A 19,593-nucleotide genomic window follows, 5' to 3' on the forward strand; every position below is an offset into this window, starting at 1 on the left:
CTTCATGGGACCATGGGAATGCCAGTGATGAAGGTTCCTATACTGTAGTCTTCATGGGACCATGGGAATGCCAGTGATGAAGGTTCTACTGTAGTGTCTTCATGGGACCATGGGAATGCCAGTGGTGAAGGTTCCTATACTGTAGTCTTCATGGGACCATGGGAATGCCAGTGACGAAGGTCCTACTGTAGTCTTCATGGGACCATGGGAATGCCAGTGATGAAGGTTCCTATACTGTAGTCTTCATGGGACCATGGGAATGCCAGTGATGAAGGTTCCTATACTGTAGTCTTCATGGGACCATGGGAATGCCAGTGATGAAGGTTCTACTGTAGTGTCTTCATGGGACCATGGGAATGCCAGTGGTGAAGGTTCCTATACTGTAGTCTTCATGGGACCATGGGAATGCCAGTGATGAAGGTTCCTATACTGTAGTCTTCATGGGACCATGGGAATGCCAGTGATGAAGGTTCTACTGTAGTGTCTTCATGGGACCATGGGAATGCCAGTGATGAAGGTTCTACTGTAGTGTCTTCATGGGACCATGGGAATGCCAGTGATGAAGGTTCTACTGTAGTGTCTTCATGGGACCATGGGAATGCCAGTGATGAAGGTTCTACTGTAGCGTCTTCATGGGACCATGGGAATGCCAGTGATGAAGGTTCTACTGTAGTGTCTTCATGGGACCATGGGAATGCCAGTGATGAAGGTTCCTATACTGTAGTCTTCATGGGACCATGGGAATGCCAGTGATGAAGGTTCTACTGTAGCGTCTTCATGGGACCATGGGAATGCCAGTGATGAAGGTTCTACTGTAGTGTCTTCATGGGACCATGGGAATGCCAGTGATGAAGGTTCCTATACTGTAGTCTTCATGGGACCATGGGAATGCCAGTGATGAAGGTCCTACTGTAGTGTCTTCATGGGACCATGGGAATGCCAGTGACGAAGGTTCCCCTGCACGTCATTTATGACGCCCTCACGATTATTTCTGCATTGCTGGAATGTGGAAGTTAACACACTCATGGCCAGAGTATTCATATTCCACTGCTGGCCTGCTCCATGTGCCTAAAGAAATGGAAACTAAACACAGTGAAGCAGCTTTATGCTTCTACGGGCCGACGGCGTGGAACAAACTCAGACTGTCTATACCTTCGACAGACAGGCAGCCTCTGTAGACTTATTAGTTATTTAAAGCACTTGCTTTTAGTTGAGCTTTTAAAATCCTTGTTATTCATGTGCAGTACTGTATTGCCTTACTGTATTGCCTTATTCTCTGCTATTATTTAGATTTATTTTCATTGCTTTATACTTATTTTTTATCCATTGCTCTGTAAAGCACTTTGAGCTGTATTTTATGTCATGAAAGGTGCTCTACAACGTAGATTGTTATTTTACTGCGGCTACTTTGAATGTAAATGTTTAGCAGGAAGCATTTCTCACTCACACACACACACACACACACACACACACACACACACACACACACACACACACACACACACACACACACACACACACACACACACACACACACACACACACACACACACAGTATGAAACTAACAAAAGTAGGGTACAAAAAATTCTTAACTTGTGTAATGTGCACATATCCAACAAAATAAGTCAAGTTATGCTTGTATTTTCCTTGCATTATAATGATTATAGCATTCTGCCAGACACATTTAGTCAATGAAAAGAAGGTCACATTTCAGTGGACGTTTTCTGTGCTTTAATTTCCATTCTATATTTTACAGTTGTAAACTATATTATGAACCACTTGGATCCTAACATCCTTATTCATGGGGGAATATTTGCTGAAAATAGCAGATCTACAATCTCACAACGCATTGCTACTGTATGTTAAAGGACAACTTTAGTTTTTTTCAACCAAGGTTCATGTTTTATGTTGTTATTAGAGAAACTAAAAGGTGAATCTTAATTTTCTTTCATTTGCTGCTTTCTTTCATTTTAGGGATTTTCGCCATTTTTGACAGGGGGGGCGGGGGCATTCGAGCATGGGGCTAAATATGTATTTCTTTACAATTTGTTATGGCGATTTATTTTTTTATTATTTACTATAGCCCTACTAGACACCAAGAAATTACATCTGGCCACAAAAGATCACAGGATCTATTGAATGTGACAAACTGACATATTGAGCCTATACACACAGTATAAGCCTTCCCACAGTAGGCTACCTTCACATTCAGTAGATCCTGTGATCTTCTGTGGTCAGATGTAATTTCCTGGGGTTTATTAGGACTATAGTAAATAATAAAAAAAGAAATCGCCATAACATTTTGTCAAAAAATACATATTTAGCCCCATGCTCGAATGCCCCCACCCCCCTTTCAAAAAGAGCTAAAATCCCTAAAACGAAAGAAAGCAGCAAATGAAAGAAAATTAACACTCACCTTTTAGTTTCTCCAACCTAAAACATGAACCTTGGTTGTAAAAAACTAAAGTTGTCCTTTAAGTGTTGTAAGCTTGAGTTTATGTTTTTTTTTGGGGGGGTTGGCAAAAAAAACACAAACGAAAACCAATAACTGAAAAACCAAAAACAATGAGACATGCCAACTGCATAATTGTCAATACACTTTAGTGTACAGTATATAGCATACCATATACAAAATACATAACTACTAACTATTCAAATTCATCACAAATATGACTAGAAATATCCTTGAGAATGCTGGTTGAATAACGTGTTCCTTCCACGCGCTACGTCCAACCAGGGAAACTCCCCCCTGTCAGGTGTAAAGGAGCGACATGGACACTCAGGCATGAAGGAAGCATGAGTTCAAGTCCGTTGCTCTCCCCTTGTCCCCCATATATGGGGACTAGGTTGGTCTCCCCTTGTCCCCCATATATGGGGACTAGGTTGGTCTCCCCTTGTCCCCCATATATGGGGACTAGGTTGGTGGAGGGTCTGGTGTGGTTGGTCTCCCTCTAGCGCAGCGGGCTCGTCTTCATCCTTTTGTAGGCATTCATGTAAAGGATGGCTGCAGTGAGAGACACAGTGACCCCCCCAAAAAAGAAGAGAAAATGATGTGTGTTATGGTATAATAACAGTATACTCTTCTAAAACATGTGGCTTGTATTAGTCTATAGCTTGGAGGCGAGGTCTAGCTGGAGAGAGATTTCTACTGCAGGAATAACAGTATATATAAATAATAACAGTATATATAAATAATAACAGTATACTCTTCTAAAACATGTGGCTTGTATTAGTCTATAGCTTGGAGGCGAGGTCTAGCTGGAGAGAGATTTCTACTGCAGGAATAACAGTATATATAAATAATAACAGTATATATAAATAATAACAGTATACTCTTCTAAAACATGTGGCTTGTATTAGTCTATAGCTTGGAGGCGAGGTCTAGCTGGAGAGAGATTTCTACTGCAGGAATAACAGTATATATAAATAATAACAGTATATATAAATAATAACAGTATACTCTTCTAAAACATGTGGCTTGTATTAGTCTATAGCTTGGAGGCGAGGTCTAGCTGGAGAGAGATTTCTACTGCAGGAATAACAGTATATATAAATAATAACAGTATATATAAATAATAACAGTATACTCTTCTAAAACATGTGGCTTGTATTAGTCTATAGCTTGGAGGCGAGGTCTAGCTGGAGAGAGATTTCTACTGCAGGAATAACAGTATATATAAATAATAACAGTATATATATATAGCCAACCGTTCTAAAACCATTTCAACATCCTGTCAACTAATACGACATGTTTTAAAGGGGAAAAGAGCCGAGCACTGAAGACACATAACAGAAGTCAAATCAAGGTAATGTAATCATAATCATCAATCATTACTCATCAAAAATGTTAAAAGCCAACATGTTATGACTATAGCAACTGGTCTTCATCAGGGCAAGTATGCATACTATTCTATTAAGTAGGCCTATAATAACCCATTCTGAACGGGTACCCATTTTGGTGTCAGAATCATGTCATGCTTTAGCTATTGAAAAATAGCAGATCTACAAGCTCATATCGCGCCACCGAGTGGCGCGATACGAGCTTGTAGGTCTGCTATTTTTGAAAAATCGAAGAGCGACTGACATTTCTAGAATCTGATCTCAGGTCAGAATGGGTTAATCAGACCCAGTGTGTGCAGTGGAAACCTCGTATGAATCGGATCTCAGGTCAGAATGGGATAATATATATGTTTTCCTGATTGAAGTGGAAAACAGAAGAAAGCCGCCAGCACTCTTAATGTCCTTTTCACAATATGCTTTATTTCAGTGGTTCCCAAAGTGGGGTCCAGGGACCCCCAGGGGTCCTTGAGGGACTTCCAGGGGGGGGGGGGGGGGTGTCCCCAGCTAATTGCTAGCTAATTGCTATAGGACCCTAATGGGTCTATTTGGTTCTATTTGTATATACTCTCAAGAGGTAAATAAACAGTGATTTTACAATATAAATTGGGGGCCCCAGAGGTAGAAATGCCATTAAATGGGGCGTTGTAGCCTAACTCAGGTCAACCCATGGGGGTCCCTGGCTTATGTTTTCAAACGGGGGGTCCTCGGGCTAATTAGTGTCAATGTGGGGGTCCTTGACGTTTGGGAACGTCATGCTCTATTTACCGCCAAACAAACAGCGGACGCGTTTGGGCCAAATGGGCCTTCCTCTGACTTCAATAGACAGATGCTTTACAGATGCTTTACTCTCGTAAATTCAACACAAATATTGATATTGATATAGATATACACTTTAACCCATTTTGGACGGGAACCCCTTTTGTTGTTTTAAGCTATTGAAAAATAGCAGATCTATACAAGCTCATAGCCAGGGTTGGGAAGTAACGGATTACATGTAATCCGTTACTGTAATCAGAGCTGTAATCAAAAAAACGTAACTGTAACGTAATCTGGATTACAGTAACGGGGGTGTTGTAACGGGGGTTACATGAGGATTACATTCTCCCCTTCCCCTCATTAATTTTACAAACAAGTTATAAATTATTATAACACCAAACGGAATGGATTGGAGTTGAGCGCAGCGCGCACCTCTCTGACTCTGTGTAAAATCCTCACAGTGGAGGCTGCTGCTGCGTCAGGGCGGTGTTGCCAATTTGCGAGAGAAATAAGCAACCAGGTTTATGAAAACAAGCCCAAAAGAAGCGACTATAAAAGGCCACACGAGCACTTCAAAGCTATATATATCGTCCATTAAACAATGTGAATATTTATATATGTTGGCTATTTGAAAATAGACGATCTACAAGCTCACAACCGTTCTACGATTATTTACAAGCAACTTCAGAAAAATAAGCCCAATGTGGCTTATAATAATCAGACCAGGCAACACTGCAGAGATACTAGATATAGGAGAGCATATTATGATATATTGGATTGGGGGGGATAAATAATGGGTAGCGCAGTCTTCTCTTTTAGGTCAAATGCAATGAGGCTTTTCTTTTTTCTTATGATCTGTTAAGTTGACACAATGACTCTACAGTAATGTAACTGTTCAGAGAGGTCAAATTCTTAACAATTAACCATATTTCAGTTGTCCTTATCTTAATTTCATAGGCTCAACAATCTTGTCTATCAATGGTAAAACTTGTATTATCTAATAAAATTGAGTTTTACTTAAAAGTAATCCAAAAGTAACTGAAAGTAACTTGTAGTTACTTTTTAAATGGAGTAATCGGGATTACGTTACTGACTAATTTTTTTAGCAAGTAACTTGTAACTGTAGGGGATTCCTTTTTAAAAGTAACCCTCCCAACCCTGCTCATAGCGCGGCACCGAGTGTCGCGCTACAAGCTTTTTGTAGGTCTGCTATTTTTTGAAAAATCGTGAAAATGTGGCACAAATCTTTGAATAATAATTATATTCTTTCAGAGTTTCAGTTTTTAACTCAAATCTTTGCTTCTGGGGGGGGGGGGTCCCAGATGGGGGTCGGCGGCTAATTACATATAATCTTTGGGGCCCTTGACATGAAATATTGAGAACCACTGATATAGAAACATGAGGTTTTTCAGAAAAAAATAAATTTTAAAAATACATTTTAAAAATACATTTTAAAAATGTCGACGTCAGGCCTAAATGGGGTTAAGGAAACCATGAGTGTCTGCCTATGTGCCTCATTGGTTCAGATTTGACCATGGGGGGTTTCCTCCATCCTCATTGGTTCAGATTTGACCATGGGGGGTTTCCTCCATCCTCATTGGTTCAGATTTGACCATGGGGGGTTTCCTCCATCCTCATTGGTTCAGATTTGACCATGGGGGGTTTCCTCCATCCTCATTGGTTCAGATTTGACCATGGGGGGGGGGGTACCTGATAGCGAGGTGATGAGCACAGACGTCCAGCCCAGTCCGCAGATCAAAGTGATGTTGTGGCCGACATCCTTGATGTTGTAAATGAGCATGGCCACCACGCCAAAGAACGCTGAGAAAAGACCAGTTACAGGATTAGTGTTGAATCGGACCCGCTCTCTAATAATGGTCCCCTTTTGGACCATCAGGGCTCCATTTGAAACCCATCACTTGTACTTTTTGTGGTAAAAGTGCTTAAACTTTCTTTTCTCCTGCCTTGTTCTCCTCAACAAACCCCCCCTCCCTTCTTCATGACATGATGGGGAAGGAACTATATGCACAAAATATTTCACCCACTTTTTTTAGTTGTAAAACTGTGATGTGACAATAAACGAATGACTGATTTTGCTGTGAATATGCGTGCGTTGCGTGCGTGCGTGCGTGCGTGCGTGCGTTGCGGAGACTCACTGGAAGCGGAAGCCAGAATCCCTGCGGCCAGCAGATTCATCCCCTTGCAGGCGTGACAGCACGACAGTCCAAAGACGATGGTCAGGATGCTCATCCCCGTCGAAAACACGATGAAGGTTGTATTGTAATCTGGTGGGAGGAGACAGACAGACAGACAGACAGACATTAAGAAACCATGGTATCCTGGGTTCCATCTAGAGATGTCCCGATACTGTATCGGTATCGGATCGGCCCTTATTTGTCATATCGGGTCATATCGGTATCGGTGAAAATGCCAGTCTAAATACAATGTTGTGGAGTTTGCTTTGGAGTTGCCCAAACTGCAAGTGCACATTGAGTGAGGAGTCTGCTATAAACACAACACCAGATATATAGCTAGATAGCTATAAACACAACACCAGATATATAGCTAGATAGCTATAAACACAACACCAGATATATAGCTAGATAGCTATAAACACAACACCAGATATATAGCTAGATAGCTATAAACACAACACCAGATATATAGCTAGATAGCTATAAACACAACACCAGATATATAGCTAGATGGCTATAAACACAACACCAGATATATAGCTAGATAGCTATAAACACAACACCAGATATATAGCTAGATAGCTATAAACACAACACCAGATATATAGCTAGATAGCTATAAACACAACACCAGATATATAGCTAGATAGCTATAAACACAACATGAAATCACGACACTGGTATCGGTATTCGTTATCGGCATCGGCTAACACAGAAATTGTGGTATCGGGATCGGATCGGAAGCGAAAAAAGTGTATCGGGACATCCCTAGTTCCACCCTGATAGAACCATTAGTGATGGTAGCCTGGGTTCCACCCTGATAGAACCATTAGTGATGGTAGCCTGGGTTCCACCCTGATAGAACCATCAGTGATGGTAGCCTGGGTTCCATCAGTGATGGTATCCTGGGTTCCATCAGTGATGGTATCCTGGGTTCCATCAGTGATGGTATCCTGGGTTCCATCAGTGATGGTATCCTGGGTTCCATCAGTGATGGTAGCCTGGGTTCCATCAGTGATGGTATCCTGGGTTCCATCAGTGATGGTAGCCTGGGTTCCATCAGTGATGGTATCCTGGGTTCCATCAGTGATGGTATCCTGGGTTCCATCAGTGATGGTAGCCTGGGTTCCATCAGTGATGGTATCCTGGGTTCCATCAGTGATGGTAGCCTGGGTTCCATCAGTGATGGTATCCTGGGTTCCATCAGTGATGGTATCCTGGGTTCCATCAGTGATGGTAGGGTTCCATCAGTGATGGTATCCTGGGTTCCATTAGTGATGGTAGGGTTCCATCAGTGATGGTATCCTGGGTTCCATCAGTGATGGTATCCTGGGTTCCATTAGTGATGGTATCCTGGGTTCCATCAGTGATGGTATCCTGGGTTCCATCAGTGATGGTAGCCTGGGTTCCATCAGTGATGGTAGCCTGGGTTCCATCAGTGATGGTATCCTGGGTTCCATCAGTTATGGTATCCTGGGTTCCATCAGTGATGGTAGCCTGGGCCTGCACCAGTGGGAGTCCCGGGTTCAGTCCCCGCTTCCGCGTAATGCTACACATGGTTTCCACCGCCATCGCTGCGTGAATGGGTGAATGTTAATTGCCCAATCTATATGTAAAGCGCTTCGGACTAAATCGCTATATATATATATATAAATGCACCATTTAAGCTGCATTTAACGTCATGAAACTGAATTAACCACCGACTATGTTGGTGAAGTACTCACAGTTTTGATTGACAGCCACGGGGAGCATCAGGAAGGCTCCTGTGACGGCACAGAGTAGACCAATCACCATGCATCTGTCCATCCTACGTCCAGAGCCCCGCCCACTGCAGCCCGACAGGAAGCACCGCCCACTGCAGCCCGACAGGAAGCACCGCCCACTGCAGCCCGACAGGAAGCACCGCCCACTGCAGCCCGACAGGAAGAGTTATACGTCAGGAAGCACCGCCCACTGCAGCCCGACAGGAAGCACCGCCCACTGCAGCCCGACAGGAAGAGTTATACGTCAGGAAGCACCGCCCACTGCAGCCCGACAGGAAGCACCGCCCACTGCAGCCCGACAGGAAGCACCGCCCACTGCAGCCCGACAGGAAGAGTTATACGTCAGGAAGCACCGCCCACTGCAGCCCGACAGGAAGCACCGCCCACTGCAGCCCGACAGGAAGCACCGCCCACTGCAGCCCGACAGGAAGCACCGCCCACTGCAGCCCGACAGGAAGAGGTATACGTCACAGAGCACCGGCCACTGCTAATATGGTATTCATTTCGCATTGGGGTTCTTGGAAACGCCCCCCAGCCACTGCGTTAGTTTTACTGAGGTTAGGTTTAGGTATAGTTTTACTGAGGTTAGGTTTAGGTATAGTTTTACTGAGGTTAAGTTTAGGTATAGTTTACTGAGGTTAGGTTTAGGTATAGTTTTACTGAGGTTAGGTTTAGGTATAGTTTTACTGAGGTTAGGTTTAGGTATAGTTTTACTGAGGTTAGGTTTAGGTATAGTTTACTGAGGTTAGGTTTAGGTATAGTTTTACTGAGGTTAGGTTTAGGTATAGTTTTACTGAGGTTAGGTTTAGGTATAGTTTTACTGAGGTTAGGTTTAGGTATAGTTTACTGAGGTTAGGTTTAAGTATAGTTTTACTGAGGTTAGGTTTAGGTATAGTTTACTGAGGTTAGGTTTAGGTATAGTTTACTGAGGTTAGGTTTAGGTATAGTTTACTGAGGTTAGGTTTAGGTATAGTTTACTGAGGTTAGGTTTAGGTATAGTTTACTGAGGTTAGGTTTAGGTATAGTTTTACTGAGGTTAGGTTTAGGTATAGTTTTACTGAGGTTAGGTTTAGGTATAGTTTACTGAGGTTAGGTTTAGGTATAGTTTACTGAGGTTAGGTTTAGGTATAGTTTACTGAGGTTAGGTTTAGGTATAGTTTACTGAGGTTAGGTTTAGGTATAGTTTTACTGAGGTTAGGTTTAGGTATAGTTTACTGAGGTTAGGTTTAGGTATAGTTTTACTGAGGTTAGGTTTAGGTATAGTTTACTGAGGTTAGGTTTAGGTATAGTTTACTGAGGTTAGGTTTAGGTATAGTTTTACTGAGGTTAGGTTTAGGTATAGTTTTACTGAGGTTAGGTTTAGGTATAGTTTTACTGAGGTTAGGTTTAGGTATAGTTTACTGAGGTTAGGTTTAGGTATAGTTTTACTGAGGTTAGGTTTAGGTATAGTTTTACTGAGGTTAGGTTTAGGTATAGTTTTACTGAGGTTAGGTTTAGGTATAGTTTTACTGAGGTTAGGTTTAGGTATAGTTTACTGAGGTTAGGTTTAGGTATAGTTTACTGAGGTTAGGTTTAGGTATAGTTTTACTGAGGTTAGGTTTAGGTATAGTTTTACTGAGGTTAGGTTTAGGTATAGTTTACTGAGGTTAGGTTTAGGTATAGTTTACTGAGGTTAGGTTTAGGTATAGTTTACTGAGGTTAGGTTTAGGTATAGTTTACTGAGGTTAGGTTTAGGTATAGTTTTACTGAGGTTAGGTTTAGGTATAGTTTTACTGAGGTTAGGTTTAGGTATAGTTTTACTGAGGTTAGGTTTAGGTATAGTTTACTGAGGTTAGGTTTAGGTATAGTTTTACTGAGGTTAGGTTTAGGTATAGTTTTACTGAGGTTAGGTTTAGGTATAGTTTTACTGAGGTTAGGTTTAGGTATAGTTTTACTGAGGTTAGGTTTAGGTATAGTTTTACTGAGGTTAGGTTTAGGTATAGTTTACTGAGGTTAGGTTTAGGTATAGTTTTACTGAGGTTAGGGTTAGGTTTAGGTATAGTTTTACTGAGGTTAAGGTTAGTGTTAGGTTTAGGTATAGTTTTACTGAGGTTAGGGTTAGTGTTAGGTTTAGGTATAGTTTTACTGAGGTTAAGGTTAGTGTTAGGTTTAGGTATAGTTTTACTGAGGTTAGGTTTAGGTATAGTTTTACTGAGGTTAGGTTTAGGTATAGTTTACTGAGGTTAGGTTTAGGTATAGTTTTACTGAGGTTAGGTTTAGGTATAGTTTTACTGAGGTTAGGTTTAGGTATAGTTTTACTGAGGTTAGGTTTAGGTATAGTTTACTGAGGTTAGGTTTAAGTATAGTTTTACTGAGGTTAGGTTTAGGTATAGTTTACTGAGGTTAGGTTTAGGTATAGTTTACTGAGGTTAGGTTTAGGTATAGTTTACTGAGGTTAGGTTTAGGTATAGTTTACTGAGGTTAGGTTTAGGTATAGTTTACTGAGGTTAGGTTTAGGTATAGTTTTACTGAGGTTAGGTTTAGGTATAGTTTTACTGAGGTTAGGTTTAGGTATAGTTTACTGAGGTTAGGTTTAGGTATAGTTTACTGAGGTTAGGTTTAGGTATAGTTTTACTGAGGTTAGGTTTAGGTATAGTTTACTGAGGTTAGGTTTAGGTATAGTTTTACTGAGGTTAGGTTTAGGTATAGTTTACTGAGGTTAGGTTTAGGTATAGTTTACTGAGGTTAGGTTTAGGTATAGTTTTACTGAGGTTAGGTTTAGGTATAGTTTTACTGAGGTTAGGTTTAGGTATAGTTTTACTGAGGTTAGGTTTAGGTATAGTTTACTGAGGTTAGGTTTAGGTATAGTTTTACTGAGGTTAGGTTTAGGTATAGTTTTACTGAGGTTAGGTTTAGGTATAGTTTTACTGAGGTTAGGTTTAGGTATAGTTTTACTGAGGTTAGGTTTAGGTATAGTTTTACTGAGGTTAGGTTTAGGTATAGTTTACTGAGGTTAGGTTTAGGTATAGTTTACTGAGGTTAGGTTTAGGTATAGTTTTACTGAGGTTAGGTTTAGGTATAGTTTTACTGAGGTTAGGTTTAGGTATAGTTTACTGAGGTTAGGTTTAGGTATAGTTTACTGAGGTTAGGTTTAGGTATAGTTTACTGAGGTTAGGTTTAGGTATAGTTTACTGAGGTTAGGTTTAGGTATAGTTTTACTGAGTTTAGGTTTAGGTATAGTTTTACTGAGGTTAGGTTTAGGTATAGTTTACTGAGGTTAGGTTTAGGTATAGTTTACTGAGGTTAGGTTTAGGTATAGTTTACTGAGGTTAGGTTTAGGTATAGTTTACTGAGGTTAGGTTTAGGTATAGTTTTACTGAGGTTAGGTTTAGGTATAGTTTTACTGAGGTTAGGTTTAGGTATAGTTTTACTGAGGTTAGGTTTAGGTATAGTTTACTGAGGTTAGGTATAGTTTACTGAGGTTAGGTTTAGGAATAGTTTTACTGAGGTTAGGTTTAGGTATAGTTTTACTGAGGTTAGGTTTAGGTATAGTTTTACTGAGGTTAGGTTTAGGTATAGTTTACTGAGGTTAGGTTTAGGTATAGTTTTACTGAGGTTAGGTTTAGGTATAGTTTACTGAGGTTAGGTTTAGGTATAGTTTTACTGAGGTTAGGTTTAGGTATAGTTTTACTGAGGTTAGGTTTAGGTATAGTTTTACTGAGGTTAGGTTTAGGTATAGTTTTACTGAGGTTAGGTTTAGGTATAGTTTTACTGAGGTTAGGTTTAGGTATAGTTTTACTGAGGTTAGGTTTAGGTATAGTTTTACTGAGGTTAGGTTTAGGTATAGTTTTACTGAGGTTAGGTTTAGGTATAGTTTTACTGAGGTTAGGTTTAGGTATAGTTTTACTGAGGTTAGGTTTAGGTATAGTTTACTGAGGTTAGGTTTAGGTATAGTTTACTGAGGTTAGGTTTAGGTATAGTTTTACTGAGGTTAGGTTTAGGTATAGTTTTACTGAGGTTAGGTTTAGGTATAGTTTACTGAGGTTAGGTTTAGGTATAGTTTTACTGAGGTTAGGTTTAGGTATAGTTTACTGAGGTTAGGTTTAGGTATAGTTTTACTGAGGTTAGGTTTAGGTATAGTTTACTGAGGTTAGGTTTAGGTATAGTTTTACTGAGGTTAGGTTTAGGTATAGTTTTACTGAGGTTAGGTTTAGGTATAGTTTTACTGAGGTTAGGTTTAGGTATAGTTTACTGAGGTTAGGTTTAGGTATAGTTTTACTGAGGTTAGGTTTAGGTATAGTTTACTGAGGTTAGGTTTAGGTATAGTTTTACTGAGGTTAGGTTTAGGTATAGTTTTACTGAGGTTAGGTTTAGGTATAGTTTTACTGAGGTTAGGTTTAGGTATAGTTTACTGAGGTTAGGTTTAGGTATAGTTTTACTGAGGTTAGGTTTAGGTATAGTTTACTGAGGTTAGGTTTAGGTATAGTTTTACTGAGGTTAGGTTTAGGTATAGTTTTACTGAGGTTAGGTTTAGGTATAGTTTTACTGAGGTTAGGTTTAGGTATAGTTTTACTGAGGTTAGGTTTAGGTATAGTTTTACTGAGGTTAGGTTTAGGTATAGTTTTACTGAGGTTAGGTTTAGGTATAGTTTTACTGAGGTTAGGTTTAGGTATAGTTTTACTGAGGTTAGGTTTAGGTATAGTTTTACTGAGGTTAGGTTTAGGTATAGTTTTACTGAGGTTAGGGTTAGGTTTAGGTATAGTTTTACTGAGGTTAAGGTTAGTGTTAGGTTTAGGTATAGTTTTACTGAGGTTAGGGTTAGTGTTAGGTTTAGGTATAGTTTTACTGAGGTTAAGGTTAGTGTTAGGTTTAGGTATAGTTTTACTGAGGTTAAGGTTAGTGTTAGGTTTAGGTATAGTTTTACTGAGGTTAAGGTTAGGGTTAGGTTTAGGTATAGTTTTACTGAGGTTAAGGTTAGGGTTAGGTTTAGGTATAGTTTTACTGAGGTTAGGGTTAGGGTTAGGTTTAGGTATAGTTTTACTGAGGTTAAGGTTAGGGTTAGGTTTAGGTATAGTTTTACTGAGGTTAGGGTTAGGTATAGTTTTACTGAGGTTAAGGTTAGGGTTAGGGTTAGGTTTAGGTATAGTTTTACTGAGGTTAAGGTTAGGTTTAGGTGTAGGCTGTCAATCACAGCGACTGGCCAGTCACAGCGCACCATTTACTCAAATGCGAAACGGGAACCATATCAGCCCGGCCACTGCACCCCAACAGGAAGAGATATACAGTTCGTACGGGACATATTGCATAATAATCATGACAAATATGAAACGCTCACACACTTTCTGAAGTCATTGGGCCCAGTGTTGATTTCGTCGACTACCTTTTTTTCACGGAGGAATGACTAAAACTAAGACTAAGTATATTGACAATTTCGCCTACAAATTAAAACTACACTAAAATGTTGGGAAGGGACTAGTGGACAGTCATTTTTATAATTGGTTGCATGCTGAAAATAGCCCATCTACAAGCTCACAACGCGTCACAGTGTGCCAAGCAGGGACTGACCCCCCCAATCCAACCCTTTGATGCTGAGTGCCAAGCAGGGACTGACCCCCCCAATCCAACCCTTTGATGCTGAGCGCCAAGCAGGGACTGACCCCCATCGGAATTGATTTAGTATGAAGAATAAGTCATTCTAATGACATACGCAAGCTTTGGTGCCATGTAAGTCTGCCTCTGAGCAGGCGTACACATTGGTCAAAATCCAGGGACGGAAAAAAAAGATTGATGAATCAGAGTGTTAAAGGACAACTTTAGTTTTTTTCAACCAAGGTTCATGTTTTAGGTTGTTATTAGAGAAAGTAAAAGAATGTGTTATTTATTTTTTCATTTGCTGCTTTCTTTAGTTTTAGGGATTTTAGCTGTATTTGACAGGGGGGCGGGGGCATTCGAGCATGGGGCTAAATATGTATTTTTTACAACATCTTATAGCGATTTATTTTTTAATTATTTACTATAGTCCTAATAAACCCCAGGAAATTACATCTGGCCACAAAAGATCACAGGTTCTACTGAATGTGTCAAACTGACATATTGAGCCTATACACACAGTGTGGCTTCCCCCCAGTAGGCTACCTTCACATTCAGTAGATCCTGTGATTTATTTGTGGCCAGATGTAATTTCCTGGGGTTTATTAGGACTATAGTAAATAATAAAAAAATAAATCGCCATAATATTTTGTAAAATAATACATATTTAGCCCCATGCTCGAATGCCCCCGCCCATATCAAAAACAGCTAAAATCCCTAAAATGAAAGAAAGCAGCAAATGAAAAAGAATTAACACTCATCTTTTACTTTCTCTAATAACAACCTAAAACATGAACCTTGGTTGAAAAAAACTAAAGTTGTCCTTTAACGTGGGAAGTTTGCGTAAATGTGCATACGTCCAAAATATGAGCGGAACCGGAGCTTTAGTGAATGAGGCCCATTGTGATCCATCCAACACACACAGAACAACACAACCATCTAATGAAGAGCTCAATGTGACTGTACAGCGGTTCGGGGGAAACTTCTCAAAGCGTTCTGAGCTTCTAGATCTGCTATTTTTTGTTGAGGAGGTTGGGAGAAAGGAAAATGCACAAAGTACAGTGCATTAACTCAGGTCCATTTGACTCAGTATAAACTGAAGTGATATTGATGAATCCCAAATAATATCAAAGTGTGCTGTGGCACGCCTGGACTGGCATGGACGGGCCCGGGCCTCGGAAACCCACGTTGAGAAACCCTGCACTCGTACACGCAAAGTAGGCTATAGAGTACGAGCACATGCCATCAGGCAGACGGTACAGAGTGATCAAGTCAAAGACCAACAGATTCATGAGAAACCCTGCACTAGTACACGCAAAGTAGGCTATAGAGTACGAGCACATGCCATCAGGCAGACGGTACAGAGTGATCAAGTCAAAGACCAACAGATTCAGTAACAGCTTCTATCATCAGGCAGACGGTACAGAGTTATCAAGTCAAAGACCAACAGATTCAGTAACAGCTGCTTCTATCCCACAGCGGTAGTTGCACTCAATGCTGCTAAAAAAAATGATCTGTTGCTGCGACACATTTTAGTTTCCTCTGCTATCTTAAGGGTTTGTTGTGCGATAACAGCTGAAATTACATGTTTGTGCATTTAGTGCTGCAGGGGTTGTGCAATAACAAGAAGTCATGTGTGTTTTGTTTTAGCTTCCTTGTACAGTATGTTGTTTTGTGATATGATGCACTGATTGGTTGGCACTTTTAATTTCGTTGTACACGTTGCAATGACAAATAAAGATCTATCTATCTAAGTAGAGGCTGCTGCTCTTACCTTTACATTATGACAGAACAGGAAAAGGGTATCACATTCCGAATCCCCATGAATTGGACTACAACACTAAACATTGACACATCGATTGTATTGTCAACTTATTACAATAATTGGTCTTAACATTGGTTTTAAACGAACACACAGAGCCCAGCCAATAAACAGTATAACAGTCTGCAAACACGTGTTAAAAACAGCATCACCGCCCAGTATATACAGTCTGCAAACACACATTCAAGTTAGACACATACAGTACAGAGGCTGGTTGCCGTAAATACATTTGAGCCAATCAACCAATATAGATAAGGGTCAGTAAGTCTGGTAAATTACACATTATTATTGTTATTATTATTACAACAACTGTACCGTTACAACACTGGAGCCTGCCTGGCCTTGCCCTGGTTCTTCTGCACCATGTTCAGGGGAGAGAGAGAGAGAGAGAGAGAGAGAGAGAGAGATATCCCTTGTCAAACAAAGCTTTTAGTCTCCACAAAGGGGACGGTCAGCCAGAGACAGACATGTCATTATCACCGGTCACTCTGATGGTGTGTGGACGGACGGGAGTGGACGGCATGCAGTCCCCATGGTGTCACCTAGTGTCCTAGTCCACTGCTTATCTCAACCTCTGTGACCCCCCCCTCCGGGACCCCCCACAATAATCATATCTGAACTGGGGACCTCTCCCACAATAATCATATCTGAACTGGGGACCTCTCCCACAATAGGCCCTCAACTAATTTATGTATATAAATAATGGAGAAAACAGTATAGGCCTACTATTTACGTGTATCAAACTTAGAAATAAACTTGTGTGCAACAAGCAGTTTTAAAAGCATAGTGTTGTTCGGAGATGTGAATACATAGCCTAAAGATTTAGACTCGTAGATGTATTCATCGGTCAGAATCGATAAGTGTCTAAATCTTAGGCTAGTGAATACAGGGAAGTCCTGAAGAGGAAATTGATCTGAGTGAAAGTGGTGGAAAAAATTACTTTGTCCACTTGAGGGCGACAGAGACCGCAGAATGAGAACAGAGGCACCCTGAGGAGGCTAAGCATTTTCAACTTGACCTGATCTGTCTGTCTTCATCACAATCAGCAGTTTGCTAGATAGTACAGTGCTACATAGTATACAATGACGATAAAAGTATTACACAGAAAGACCCAATTTAAAGGGATATTAATGTTAGGGATATATATTAGGGATAGCCACAGGCTTCCGAAAGGGGCTAGTTCCACACTCACTCCAGAGGGCCACTACATTTCCACACTCACTCCAGAGGGCCACTATAGTTCCACACTCACTCCAGAGGGCCACTATAGTTCCACACTCACTCCAGAGGGCCACTATAGTTCCACACTCACTCCAGAGGGCCACTATATTTCCACACTCACTCCAGAGGGCCACTATAGTTCCACACTCACTCCAGAGGGCCACTATAGTTCCACACTCACTCCAGAGGGCCACTATAGTTCCACACTCCCTCCAGAGGGCCACTATAGTTCCACACTCACTCCAGAGGGCCACTATAGTTCCACACTCACTCCAGAGGGCCACTATAGTTCCACACTCACTCCAGAGGGCCACTATAGTTCCACACTCACTCCAGAGGGCCACTATAGTTCCACACTCACTCCAGAGGGCCACTATAGTTCCACACTCACTCCAGAGGGCCACTATAGTTCCACACTCACTCCAGAGGGCCACTATATTTCCACACTCACTCCAAAGGGCCACTATAGTTCCACACTCTCTCCAGAGGGCCACTATAGTTCCACACTCACTCCAGAGGGCCACTATATTTCCACACTCACTCCAGAGGGCCACTATAGTTCCACACTCACTCCAAAGGGCCACTATAGTTCCACACTCTCTCCAGAGGGCCACTATAGTTCCACACTCACTCCAGAGGGCCACTATATTTCCACACTCACTCCAGAGGGCCACTATAGTTCCACACTCACTCCAGAGGGCCACTATAGTTCCACACTCACTCCAGAGGGCCACTATAGTTCCACACTCACTCCAGAGGGCCACTATAGTTCCACACTCACTCCAGAGGGCCACTACATTTCCACACTCACTCCAGAGGGCCACTACATTTCCACACTCACTCCAGAGGGTGTCCCGCCGCAATGCAAAGTTTCTTTAAATTATTTTAAATGTCAACAATGCAAATACTCATCAAAAGTCATTGAACCAAACATTGCAGATCTTCTATTTTTCCAAAAATCAAGTAATCCATAAAGTCAGCAAATAAAAGGGCAATCAATGCATTGCTCAAAAAGATAACAAATGATATCCTATCTCTCACCCAACCTTACAGTCAGGACCGAGGCCACAGCAGGTTCCCCTTTGTCCAAAAGCTCTGAAAGGATTCAGAGCTAAACCCTCAGAAATGTTCCTTGACCAAACTTTTCTGCTTCCAGATCTCATGGTTTCCCGGCCGGTTTCTGTGGTTTATCAATCTTTGACTATGGTTCAGTATATTGGCCTTAAAAGAAAGAGTTTCTTTCACAAACCAACACCAAACACTCCTTCTAATATACCTAAAATGGCCGCCTCACCTCATGTAGTCTACTCTTATATAGATGTTCCTGGTAACTCACTTCCTGGAACTATTGATAGCATGCTTTTGTCCCCACATGCTCAAAACAAAACATATTTTCTGTACATGTCGGGGCTAAATATTCAACCATATTTTAACCAATATATTCCCTTGTTATCACCCAGTAGGCTATGATACGTTTCATTTTCTTTCAATACTCCTACCTGACTGGATTCTTCACACGTGTACAGTATGTGCATGGCAGTATCACACAGTCACTCCAGAGGGCAGTACCACACACTCACTCCAGAGGGCCTCCTTGCATAATTATACTTCTGTGCAGAAACCTCTTAACGCCTGGCTGTATACTTCATTTCATCTCACACAAAAATATCAAAAATAGTCAATCTCGTCAAAGCTTGTAGGCTACTGTAGATCCGCATTTTTTTAATTGGACTCCTGAAAAGTAATGCATTTACTTACACTTGTAAGTAAATGCATGCGGTGCCTCAGCCGTGTGAAGTGAGGGGCTCTCTTATCATCTACATTCTAACCCATGTTGCTATGATTATAGGTGATGTAAAGGTGATGTTAAACAAACGGTGACAAAACGAACATTCAATTATCTTATATTGTCAATGGCATTTAATGTTTGTGTTAGGGACAAGATGACGTAAATGTTCCCTTCATTGTCAATGGCGTTATTAAAACAAACATTGAACTGAAAACAAACATTAAACCTGTATAATAGTAGGTCTATAACTGTGTTCTCGCCCTGCCTTCCTCCAACACATTGTCATTGTCCCAGACTCAGACAGAACAACAAGGACATTGAAAACCGGTTCATCCCGTTTACCGATCGCCGTCATGCCCAGGGAGCTGCCCGATATGCAACGGCTAATTATTCTGACGTCCCGATAATACCAAAAATGTTGGGTTGGTGTGAGGTTAGGGTTACTGGCTAGTATCATCCTCATCATCATCATCATACTATAATTCTAACAATGTCTGTCTGTCTGTCTGTGTGTCAGAGCCGTAGCTCCTCATTGCCTGCACCAATCGCTCCCACTTTTCACACAGGTATTGACCATATGAATATGGAGGGCCTTTTTTTGATTTGACACATTAATGATTATTAATGAATTTATTAGT

General features: G+C 41.0%; 1 protein-coding gene across 1 annotated transcript in view; it reads right to left on the reverse strand.

Moving 5' to 3' along the window:
* LOC310878701 (uncharacterized protein) overlaps positions 1-16,291 on the reverse strand; it is a 43,505-nt gene extending 27,214 nt beyond the window's left edge. Inside the window, exon 1 of the mRNA XM_083793063.1 lies at positions 16,261-16,291. The gene's annotated coding sequence lies outside the window, so the exon portion shown is untranslated. The remainder of the gene's footprint in view (positions 1-16,260) is intronic.
* Positions 16,292-19,593: the final 3,302 nt, after the last annotated feature.

Source organism: Protomyctophum parallelum (genome assembly GCF_964188405.1).
Source record: "Protomyctophum parallelum genome assembly, chromosome: 21".
NCBI classification, from domain to species: domain Eukaryota; kingdom Metazoa; phylum Chordata; class Actinopteri; order Myctophiformes; family Myctophidae; genus Protomyctophum; species Protomyctophum parallelum.